Genomic DNA, 11,483 nt, shown 5'->3' on the forward strand with positions numbered 1-11,483 from the left:
GATTAATCCTGTAGAAATACAGGAATAAGAGCATCTATACTCACTAATATTTCAATACAATAATACTCCTTAAATCAAAGTTACCTTTAGAAAGAAGAGAGGAGGTAATGGAATCCAAACTACTGTATAAGAACTACATCATTTCTGTTTGCTGTTAAAAGAGAATAGAAAGACTAGGTGTTCTCAACATGGTCTTGTAAACTGTAGGTTTTCTTGTACCTAGTGTTTAATCTCTAATTTTTATTTTTTCATACTGTGAACTCTTTGTTGAATGAAGTGAAATAAACAATACAGACTTATGAAGACAAAGACTGGTCCCTGTGCATTTTGAAAGCTTCCTACTGTGTCTTCAGGACAGCTATGTATGTCTATGAGGCAAGAAGAAAGGTAAGAAGAATATAATACAGGTGGCTGAAATGTGTCCTTTCCTCCTGGTCAAAAGTCATGCATTGAGCCTCATGTGTGGGATTATTTGAACACATGAGTCCTTCCGTAGTATGCACATAGCCTTTTATTCACCTCAAAAGTTAAATGCCATCCAGCATTCAAGCATTAGTTTTCAAACACAACTATTTTGAACTTATGTTTTGTTTAGATTATGAAAATAGATGAGTGAAATTCCATAATTTATATGAAACAGTTCAACAAATAAGTTAATACCTAACTTCCCGTCATATTTATTGACAGTGAAATTGAGTGGGACTAGCTGATGAAAGATTATTACAGTTCCCAATTGCCAGGCATGATAGCCCTTATGCTTGAAAAGTATAATTAAACTAATTGACTCCAGTAAATACATTGGAAAAAGTTTATTAAGATGCAAAGTAATCTCAGAAACTGGGAAAATGGCTAAGGAGGTAAGAGTGCTTGGTGCACAAGCATAAGGAACTAAGTTCAACTCCTCAGATGCCATATAAAAAGATAAGCATTGACACACACACACACACACACACACACACACACACACACACACACCTGTAAACCACACTCTATTGGGATCAGAGGCAGGAGGATGACTATGGCTTTCTAGCCTCCCTCTTAGCCCCAGATTCCATGAGAAATCCCATCTCAAAGAATAAGAAGAAAGGAGATAGAGGAGTGCACCAGATACCCACGTCTGGCCTCTGAGCAAGCTCATAGGGGTGTGCACTTGTGTGTACATGTGCACAATTTGACACACACCAAGTTAAGGCAAAAGTGCACAGGTAATGCTTGTTTCTTCTCTCCCCACCCTTTTAATAAATGAGTGAATATTTTCTATGCTTTAGGCACCTTCACAGTTTCTTTCCCTGCTGAGATATCTCATGACTTTCTGTGTCTCTGGGACACTTCTGCCTTTCATTGTTGTGCTCTGGTCCCTAGTTCTTGTTTCAACTAGATGATGAGTGTCCTGCAGGAAGGATTTCACCTTAACCATGTTGATTCTGTGTTGACCACAGCATCCTTGGTGTGAGGCAGAAGATCCATTCTGATCAGACATGGGGATGGGAACTGAACTGATGTAGGCTTTCTGGGAGATAGTTTGTCTTGTGTGTGATGGAAAATGTCAAGAAACTAGAATTTAGTGTGTCCTAGCTAGGAACAGGTTTCCTGGGGTATATTTCCGTGTTTTAATGTCCTTGCTCTAGCTTTCTCAGATATTCTTCTTTCCTTAAAAAGAAAGCAAAACAAAAAATCTTTACTTGCATTCTATTTTGGATGGTAGTGGCACAGGATGTTGTAGGGGGTGATTTTAAGTCATGTTTTAGGACAGGGTTCTTTCCTTCTATCATGTTCCTGTTTATCCACTGAGCCATCTGCCTGTCACATGGTATTTTCATAGTCTAATTAACTAAATAATTATTTTTAATATCATAAACAGTAAATTATATCTAATGAATGCCATCTATGCTTGTTCTCTGGACTCCAATCACATGTGCTCACACCTATACATATGTACACACACACACACAGACACACACAGAGTCATTTAAAAATTATACAATGTACTTTACTCTTGTAAGCACATATTGTGAATTTCTTATTATAATCAAGCTATATCACATATCTGTCACCTAATATAATGACTTTTGTGTTCATGTGTGTGCATATTGAAAACATTTATTATCTTTCCTTAAATGCTGTGTCCTTTTGGAAGCACTTCTTCATCTTAAAAATATTAAATGGCTTTGTTTTGGATACTAAATATATCCATTAACTCAGCATTTATGTTCATTTATGCTTCATTCTTTAAACTGATCAAAATGTCTCTCATATTGGCAATATTTAATATTTATTAAGTGATCTTGAACTCATAAGTAATGACTATATTGATATACCTTTACCTATAATATAGAATACTCACAAATATTTAAAATGAGAGCTGTAATATATATTTATAACAAAGACACTAGGATTTTTCCATCCCCTAGTTTCAGTAAAGGATTATTGATACATACAAGCAAAGACAAATCATTAAATCAGGGAAGAATCCCTGTGCCTGCCATTAATGTCCTCTCAGTCATCATGGCATTTTACCTACAAAGGCACGAGTTGGTCTCCATTCAGGAGAATCACAGTGCTGTGTGGTGACTCTTCCATTTCTGTATTGCTTGAATTCATGACTTATCTGCCTTTATCTGCTCTTGCTAGGATTTATTCCTGGAGAATGACATGCAGGCTTAGCATGGGGGAAGATTCTTTTTAGCCATTCCTTTTAGCTTTCTTTGACTTCCTTTCTCACCTAAGAACACTTAATGGCTAATCCTCTCAATCTACCAGTGGAGGATGAGACAGAAAGAATTCAGTGGAAGCTACTTTCGTGCATTCTGTTCCTCTCAGTGGCTGTTTATATTTACAACCATTACTTAAATTTTTCCTATTATACATAAAATCTTACTTTTTCCTCTTCATTCCATCGTTTGTTAGTTCTTCCCTTCCTCTCTTTCTTCTCCTCCTTTTCTTTCCTTCCTTTCCTCTCTCCCCTCTTTCTAACTTGGTCTCACTATGTAGCTCTGGCTGACATGGAATTCACTATGTTCACCTCATAGACCCAGCTGTCTTCACAGTCATAGAGATCTTGACCTTGCCTCCTGAGTTCTGGATAAACTATGTGCCAACATAGCCAGCCGTTAGAGTCACATTTTGTAATATAACAGTTGAGTTCACTACATGTTTGTGTACATGTCTGTGTGTAGTTGTATTTATAAAATTTCAAACAGTAAAGTCCATGTCATATAATCATCACTAATTTATTTATCTAACTTTACATCTTTTTTGAGTCCTAGCATCATTCCTTTGATGCAACTATCTGAACATCCACGCGTGGCAATAAAATCATAAGACATTTTGAAGTTTCTGTGAAGACTAAATATAACCACTTGACAGAGAGAAAACTGGCAACTTCTGGCAACTTCTCTACACAGTCGAAAACCTTTGGCATCACACAAATTACCTTACGATCCAATCTACACCCCTTATAATGCTGTGAATAACTATTTTTAAGCTAAACATTGTAAATCATACTATATCTCTCACTTATCCTGAACTCATTATAGTTATTACTCTAAAATTAAAAATAGGAATTTCCAACTTTTAAAAATTATACCTATTTGCCAAAATGACAGTCCTAGCCAAAATACACACAAGTGTACACCCATTCACACTCACATGCCGATGGTAGCCCTATTGAATGCAGGGTTATAAGAATGTCTGTCTAAAAGAAAAAAGAAGTTAAAAATACTAAGCACTTAGCATACAAATATTTCCAATAACTTCTTTATACCATGCTCCTACCCTCCTGGAGAGATTAATTGTGTGACAAATGACATGAAATGGCCTTATGAAATTTTAGTCTGGAGAAGTCTTTACTTCTAATGGAAATTATAAATAATATGTGCCTTTTGTCAGCTGCATTCTTCAGTAATCTAATTGTAGCAAGCTAATGAGACCTGGGTTAGGAAATGTTCTGAGGTTCCCATGCCCCAGGTCAGGGAAAGCTGCATTCACAGAGCAGATGTGCTCTGTCTCAGGATGATGGGAGCTGAGTGCTTTCCTTGGGCATCTGAGCACTGGCTGAGCAGAAGCCTGTGCACTTGACCTTTGTTCACGAGGTACAGAGGCTTCTAGTTGGTTCTCAGCAAACATAAGGAGGAAGGAGGACAGACAGATAAAATCCAGCTCTGATCCTCTGTAGCCCCCCCCCACACCCTTCTCTTACTAATTGTGGAGATTCTTTCCATATTCTTACCAGAACAATGGCTGACACAGAAGCTAACACATGTGTTGACCTCTATATGATGAAAGGATCAAGGGCCAGGGAAGAGTGGCATAGGAGTTAAAACACGTATTTTTCCATCTCTCCAAATTAATATTACTTAGTTCACATTGGCAAAGACTGATGCAACACCACTGTAGGCTTTTACAGACTTGATTATACACTGTGTTTAGATGTATGGGGCTTAAATTAAACATTCTAAAGTGTTCAAAAGTTGTAAGTGCTACAACTCTCCTCCAAACTTGATTTAGGGAGTATGGGCGGTAAAGCGGATGCATAATTACCTATGTCCATAAATGATGTTACTTGGGGGCATGAACGCTCAAGATTTATTCTAATGTTATATCAGTTTCTAAAGTCCAATAGATTTCCTTGTTTCAGTTATTTCTAAGTTTTTTTTTTATTTTAATTCTAAATTTCACTTCAGCTGGAAAGTGAGTTTCTTTCATTCACTCATTTTTTTCTTAGTTTTAATATTTAACCAATTCACAACTTCTTTTCCTAGCCTCTTGTTCCTTAAGCCAGAGCATGACCAGAGGATTTTTCACCAGTTCTGCCTTTCTTCCTGTCTCTAGGGAGCAGTGATTCTTCAGTATTATTCTAAAACTTGCCCTTTCTAAGCTCCCCATGATTAATGCAGGATGCTCAGGGTTCTGAGAATGAGGACACTCAGATTATTCCTAGGGACCTAGCCAGATCTAACAGTACACAGGACCTCCTCATATTTTTCATGTTCAAAAAAATACTTTCTTCTACCTCCTTTTGCTCTCCATTTACATCTCACCTATGAATATTCCTCTCCTGAGGCATTTCTATTTTTTTGTGAATTTGTGGATTTTTTACTTTGTTCTTCTTGCCAAAATATGCATTACTTTGTGCAATTTTAATCTCCCCACATAGATCATAGCTTTAATTTCCTAATCTTTCCACTGAATTCATTCCACTTTGGCTCCGACTTGCAAGGTGAGAGACATCTAAGACATATTTTTCTTGTTTAAATTGGATTCTATCTCACTGTGACACTGTCACCTTCTTTGTGTGAAACAAATGCCCAGTAGATCAGTAATCTTCCAATACTGCTGGCTTGGGTTACTGTTTCATTCCTGTCTCCTTGGAGCTCCAACTTTCAGAGCAAGACTCTGAAAGTGATTCCTGAGTTATTTCCAAATACTAATGGGAATAGAAATTGTATTTATTTTATACAAATTATATATTATATTTGTGAGGATAACAGAAGCAGATCTTGCCACCTTTCCAAAATCCCAAGCAGTTATTACAATTGTGGATTATTGCCCAATTTCTCCAGGAACTTTCCATGAACAAAGACACCAGATACAGAAATTTCTAGGCTCCTCTAGAGGAAGAGAAGAGCAAAGCAGGAGTTGATAACAAAATACTTCTTTTAACTTTACTAACTACACTTTCACACAGACACAGAACCAAAAGTAGTTTCTTTTATAAGCACTTGCTACATCTCAGAAAGAAAACTAAATGAAACCTGAATATTTCTGAAGTTCTTTGGAAGCATTTCCTTCCTTAAGAGTATTGAGTTGCTGCATTTAAATTCATGTGCTTAGTGATAATCCATCTGCTTCCTGGTTGGGTAAGGTATTTGGAAGGCACTTGCCTTGGAATCACTCGTTATGCCCATGACTGGTGTGGATGTTAATCCATGGTAATTAACACCTCATATATATTAGTTCAGAAATCTGGGGTGTGCCTGTCTTTGCATTGCCAATTTTGCATAGTATTTTCTTGGAAAATATGGAGGATTTGTTTTCTGAAGCTTTGGTTTGCAACATTTTCCACATCGGCACTTTCACTGCCACTTGAAGGAAATCCCTCTTGAAGTTTGGGGTGTACTCTAGTTCCTCCTATCTTTACTTGGTGGTTTAGCATAGATAGGTGCTACCTGGAAACTCCGAGGCTGCCTGATGTGCCCACTGCAGAGAATACCCCATGTAAAGTAAAAACCTCACCTATTCCCACTCCATCTCATCCCACATTGACAGCAATATTCCTAAAGTTGGGTCTTTGTAAACTTGAGCCTATTTCTCTACTTGCCTTCCTAAGTTAACAAATTATTTGACAGCCAAGCTAAGGAATGCATCTTCCTATATGTATGCATACTCTTGTTCTCTTGTTTTGTGACTGATATCAATAGATATTAACATGTAATTCTTCTAGAGGTAACCCCCCACACACAACTGGGTATTTAAATTATAACAGTCAAAAAAGTATGTGATGGTCTTGAATACAATTCCTCAAAAATAGAAACAATTGCAAAAAATCTATAAATATATTAATTTAAAGCAGTCAAACACATGAGAAACAACTTGTCCTTTGGAACTGTCACAACTCCCTATAATTTTAACAATATAACATTTCGTAACAACCAAAGAAATACAAAATCTGACCACAACAAACTCATCTCTGCTGCAGTAGGGCAGAAGTCCAAGTCATCACCTCACTTAGGCACTGGCTATTCTTTCTACCTAGACGCTCCTCCCTCAGAACCCATGGATGGCTTGTCTCTGCTGTTTTCATTGCCTTTTTTTTTTTTTTTTTTTTTTTTTTTTTTGGTGTTTCAAGACAGGGTTTCTCTGTGTAGCTTTACACCTTTCCTGGAACTCACTTGGTAGCCCAGGCTGGCCTCGAACTCACAGAGATCCGCCTGGCTCTGACCCCCGAGTGCTGGGATTAAAGGCGTGCACCACCACCACCCAGCTTTCCATTGCCTCTTATAGAGGACACTTTGACTAACGTAAAATTGCAAACTAATTTTTAGCTTTTCCAATTTGCTTTCTCACCTTTGTTGATTTTATCCATCATATTTGCTTATCAAATGCATCAGTTGTTTTACAATATTCACCTTGCCTTTTTTGTACTGTTGTTTTGTTGTATTGTAAGTCTGTAGAAGAAACATTCTTGTATCATTGTAAAATCTTTGGAATCTAAAATGGACAGCATACGCATTCAATAAATATTTGCTGAATGAATTTACAATAGACCCAAATAAATCGGAAAGTGCAAGCAGTTTACTGAAACACGTTGATGTCTAAAAGTTACCTTTCAATGAAAAGCTGGTGTCAAACAGGAAATTTTCACCTAAACTGTTTTTTTCTTACATATTCATAACCATATTCAAATAGTAAACAAATTGTTTCTTCTTTGTTATGTCACAGAAAGAGATATACAGTTTGTCATTAATATTATCTCTGAGAGCATTCTAAAAGACATAAAATATGACAAGATACTGATTATATTAGGCATTTTCAGAAAAATTAATGCTTTCCAAATCTTTAAGGATGATGTTACTTTAAGGATAAGGTTATATTTCTCCCATGGATCTGTTCTAGACAACTTCAGTGCACATATATTGTTCTCTTCACTACATTTGTATGTTTCACAGTTTGGGGATGTATTTTCATATCTGTCACATATCATTCAAAACTAAAGAGGCAAAAATCTAATTTGATAGAGTTGTGTTTAATTGAAATTTACTGTGCTTATATTTTATTAGTGTCTATGAATTATGCACAGTAATGGCTTTCTTCTATAGGTCTGATTGCATTTACCCTCCCAATACCCCTACCCCTTTCTTGTATGCTCCATTCCTTCAGATTGTCGTCCCAAATATTCTTATCTCTACTTCCATGTCATTTCAATTTATGAGAGACTACATAACATATTAGCATTCTATATCTGGCTTATTTTGATTAACATAATGAAATTAGTTCCATCCATTTTATTATAAATGGCTTGATTTTTTTCTTTATTATTGAATAATATTCCCAGTGTACATCTAAACAAATAACAAATATTGTAAAGATATAAGGGAAAAATACTTGTACACTGCTCCTGGGAAACTGAATAATTACTGTCACTACAAGGTTCTTGAATAAATTAAAACTGAAAGTAAAATTTCAATATAATCCATTTATGCAGCTTCTAGGTCTATATACGGAAGAATCAAGTCAGCATACAACAGAGATTCATGCATTCCATATTTATCAAGCCATTAGTCATGATATTCAAGTTATAAAATAACCTAAAATTCTGCCAATGAGTAGGTTGTTTTAAAAATATTTTTAATGATTTCACTTTCTAGTCATATCTGTAACCTTCACCTATAAGTCAAACTACCTCCCAAAAGATGCATACTTAATTTTTTAAGCTTACTTACAGCCTGATTTTCAAGAATGAAAGCCAGAGAAATTTCAGCATTCAAGTTACAGTTAAGAATCTGTAGAATCATTTTATTCTGTATATCCTTGACATCATCTAGCAATAATAACAACTATATCCTGTTTATGTCAGGATGCATCCAAAATAAAGACAAAATCAATTTTAAGTAAATCAATAAAAGGAAGATCAAGACAAGTAATTGGTTATACCAACTTTACAAGAGATTGCATGGACTTCTTTTTACAACCCAGGGATAGTCAACGTTAGTGTCTACATCACTGCATTGAAACAGAGGAGCAGGACGGTAACATGATCCCATGGTCACATTCGTGCTCAGTGGGAACACACACACACACACACACACACACACACACACACATACACACACAAAAGAAATAAACAAAAACAAAACAAACAAACAAAAACCAGTACTTCAGGTGGAGATAGTATTGAAGGGCTCACAAACAAGACCATTCCAGGTTCTCTTTGCTGCTCTCCAACCTCCTGGAAATGCCTCCTATTGGGGAAAACTAGCCAAGACTTATAGAAGCAGAGAGCCCCACAACCTGCTGGGCTGTACCAAGAAGCAAGCAAATCAACGAGGAGCCAAGGCTCAAAGAGGTCATAGCTAGACCAAGAAGTTGAGAACATCACCAGGCAAACATTATGTCAGAGAGTGCTTTAACAGTTACTTTAATCATTTTCGATGAAGATTCTGGAAATTATACTAGTGAGTATTTGAACTGCTTAAAGATCATTCAGACATGTAAAGGATTTATGAAAAATTCTCTTGAATATGACATAAGTAGGTGTTTTTATTTAGTCATACAGATAAAGCAGTTTTATTCAACGATGGTAAGGATAACATGAGTGAGAGAAAGTTCCTTGAAAACTTACTATCATGGGACAACACAGAGTTGGCACTAAAAAAGGAAGGCCTATTATTTAACCATCCTGCTTGTTTGCAAATCTGGACATTGAACAACAAACGAACATGTTTAGTCTAGCTGACACTTACCTTCTATGAAATACAAAGTATTGATAAAAAGTAATATTAGTACTGTAACATTTTAAACATTTTAAAGAAAATTAGAAATAAAAACCAAGAACACTTTTTCCTTGTTTTTTATTTTTTTAATTTTTTTAGGGTTTCTTCAGGGGATAGTTGGAGACAGGGTTTCTCTGTGTAACTCTGGCCGTCCTGGAACTCACTCTGTAGACCAGGCTGGACTGGAACTCACAGAGAACCGGCAGCCTCTGCCTCCCAAGTGTTGGGATTAAAGGCTTGTGCCACCACTGCCCAACTTCACTCTTTTTCTCTTTTAAGAAGGAAAGTTAAAGATGGGAAAAGAGATATGAAGGGAGAGACATCGAATGAATGAAAGAATGAGGGAGAATGAGGGAATACATATTTATGTATTGGAGGGCCCTTTGTAAGCACAAACAAGGCTGGTGGCTATTTTTCAAGCTGCTTAATTCTGATGACTAGACATCTTTCCATGACAAACACCAGATGGAAAAATGAGTTGAGAGTCACAAGCTGAAGATGATTTCATCATAAAATGATCGTTTAATCATAATTATCCGGGAAAGACCACTACTGTGCTTTCACAATAACGTTTGTGTTGCCAAAGGCAGCATAAGTACACTTCTGAAAGTTTACATTCTAATCTGTGGGAAAAACTAATTATTCTAATATGATAAACACATAAAACTCCCATCTAATTTTTAAATTGGACTTAAAATTTCAGAAACATTCACTACAATGATATCACTTGCAGTTTTTCTTCTTTAAAGTTATCTCCAAAAACCTTGCAACAACACAGATTTTCTGATGTTCTAAATAAACAATAAAGAGGAAGACACAGTGAGTTGCTCTCATTATTATGTAAAGAAAGGCTTAGTTTTGTTCCCAAACAGCTGCACACAACATTAAAAAATAAACATTTTAATAAGTTTTACGAGACTTAGACCCAAAATTCAATTTAGTCTACAGCCCTTCCGATGACCACAGAGCTGTTCTAGGTTGCATCAGGACACGTTTGATGGTTATTTAGTGGTAAACAAAGCAGAAAGATCTGTCGCTGAAATTGATGAGAGTTTAGTTCTGAAGCTTAGAGCTGCAGAATCAACAGCTTCAAGTTCCTCTCCAAGCAAAACACTTTGTATTGTTTTTCCAGAGGAAAGATTAATAGCTGAAATTCATGACCTTTGACTTCTGACATAAGTCCTAGGAAGTGAAATGGAATTGTTAAAACTGGTGAAATCTTATTTTTTTCAAAACAGAATAATGAGCATATATCTAACATATACATGTGTGTGTCTATGTATACATGTATATGTATATATATATGTGTGTGTGTGTGTGTGTGTGTGTGTGTGTGTGTATACATATAAACACATAGTTTATAGTCACACATTTTCTGTCCTGTTTAGACTATATCCAAAGAATATATGTTCTAGGATTTCATCCTTTTCTAGTTCCACAGATTAAAGTCTAAAATTGCTGATTCTCTGCATAATACAAATTGTGTACAAGTGCGATGTCCACAGAGAAAATAAGCCTTTATAAAAAGAGGGTTTATTTCTTCTGAGATTTTTAATAGCCACTATTTAAAGTCACCTTACAAAGGCATTATATTATAAGAGTCCATTCAGAGCTTCCTTCAGGAATGAAGATGGATACCTCTGCTGTACATTAAACTAGCAAAGATTAGGAAATTTTCTTAAAATTTGGCATATGTTTAAGGTCTTTGAAATAAAATACACAGATTTATTATTGACCATGGCCTTAGGCAGTAATTTATTTATCATGCTATCACTACCAAAATAAGGATGAATTTATAGCTAACTATAAACAAATAGAACATAATGTGTCATACAACTGGTAATACATTTATGATTGTAATAAACTATCAAATGCATGCAAGCACCATGAAGAAATGAGATCAGTAGGTTTGAATTGTTTCCAACCATGTTTCCTATAAAGGAACAATTAAATTAATACCTGTACACCAGTGAGTGTGAAGAAAAGAGTTAA

The sequence above is a fragment of the Peromyscus eremicus genome, chromosome 4, assembly GCF_949786415.1.
Source record: "Peromyscus eremicus chromosome 4, PerEre_H2_v1, whole genome shotgun sequence".
In the NCBI taxonomy this organism is placed as follows: Eukaryota; Metazoa; Chordata; class Mammalia; order Rodentia; family Cricetidae; genus Peromyscus; species Peromyscus eremicus.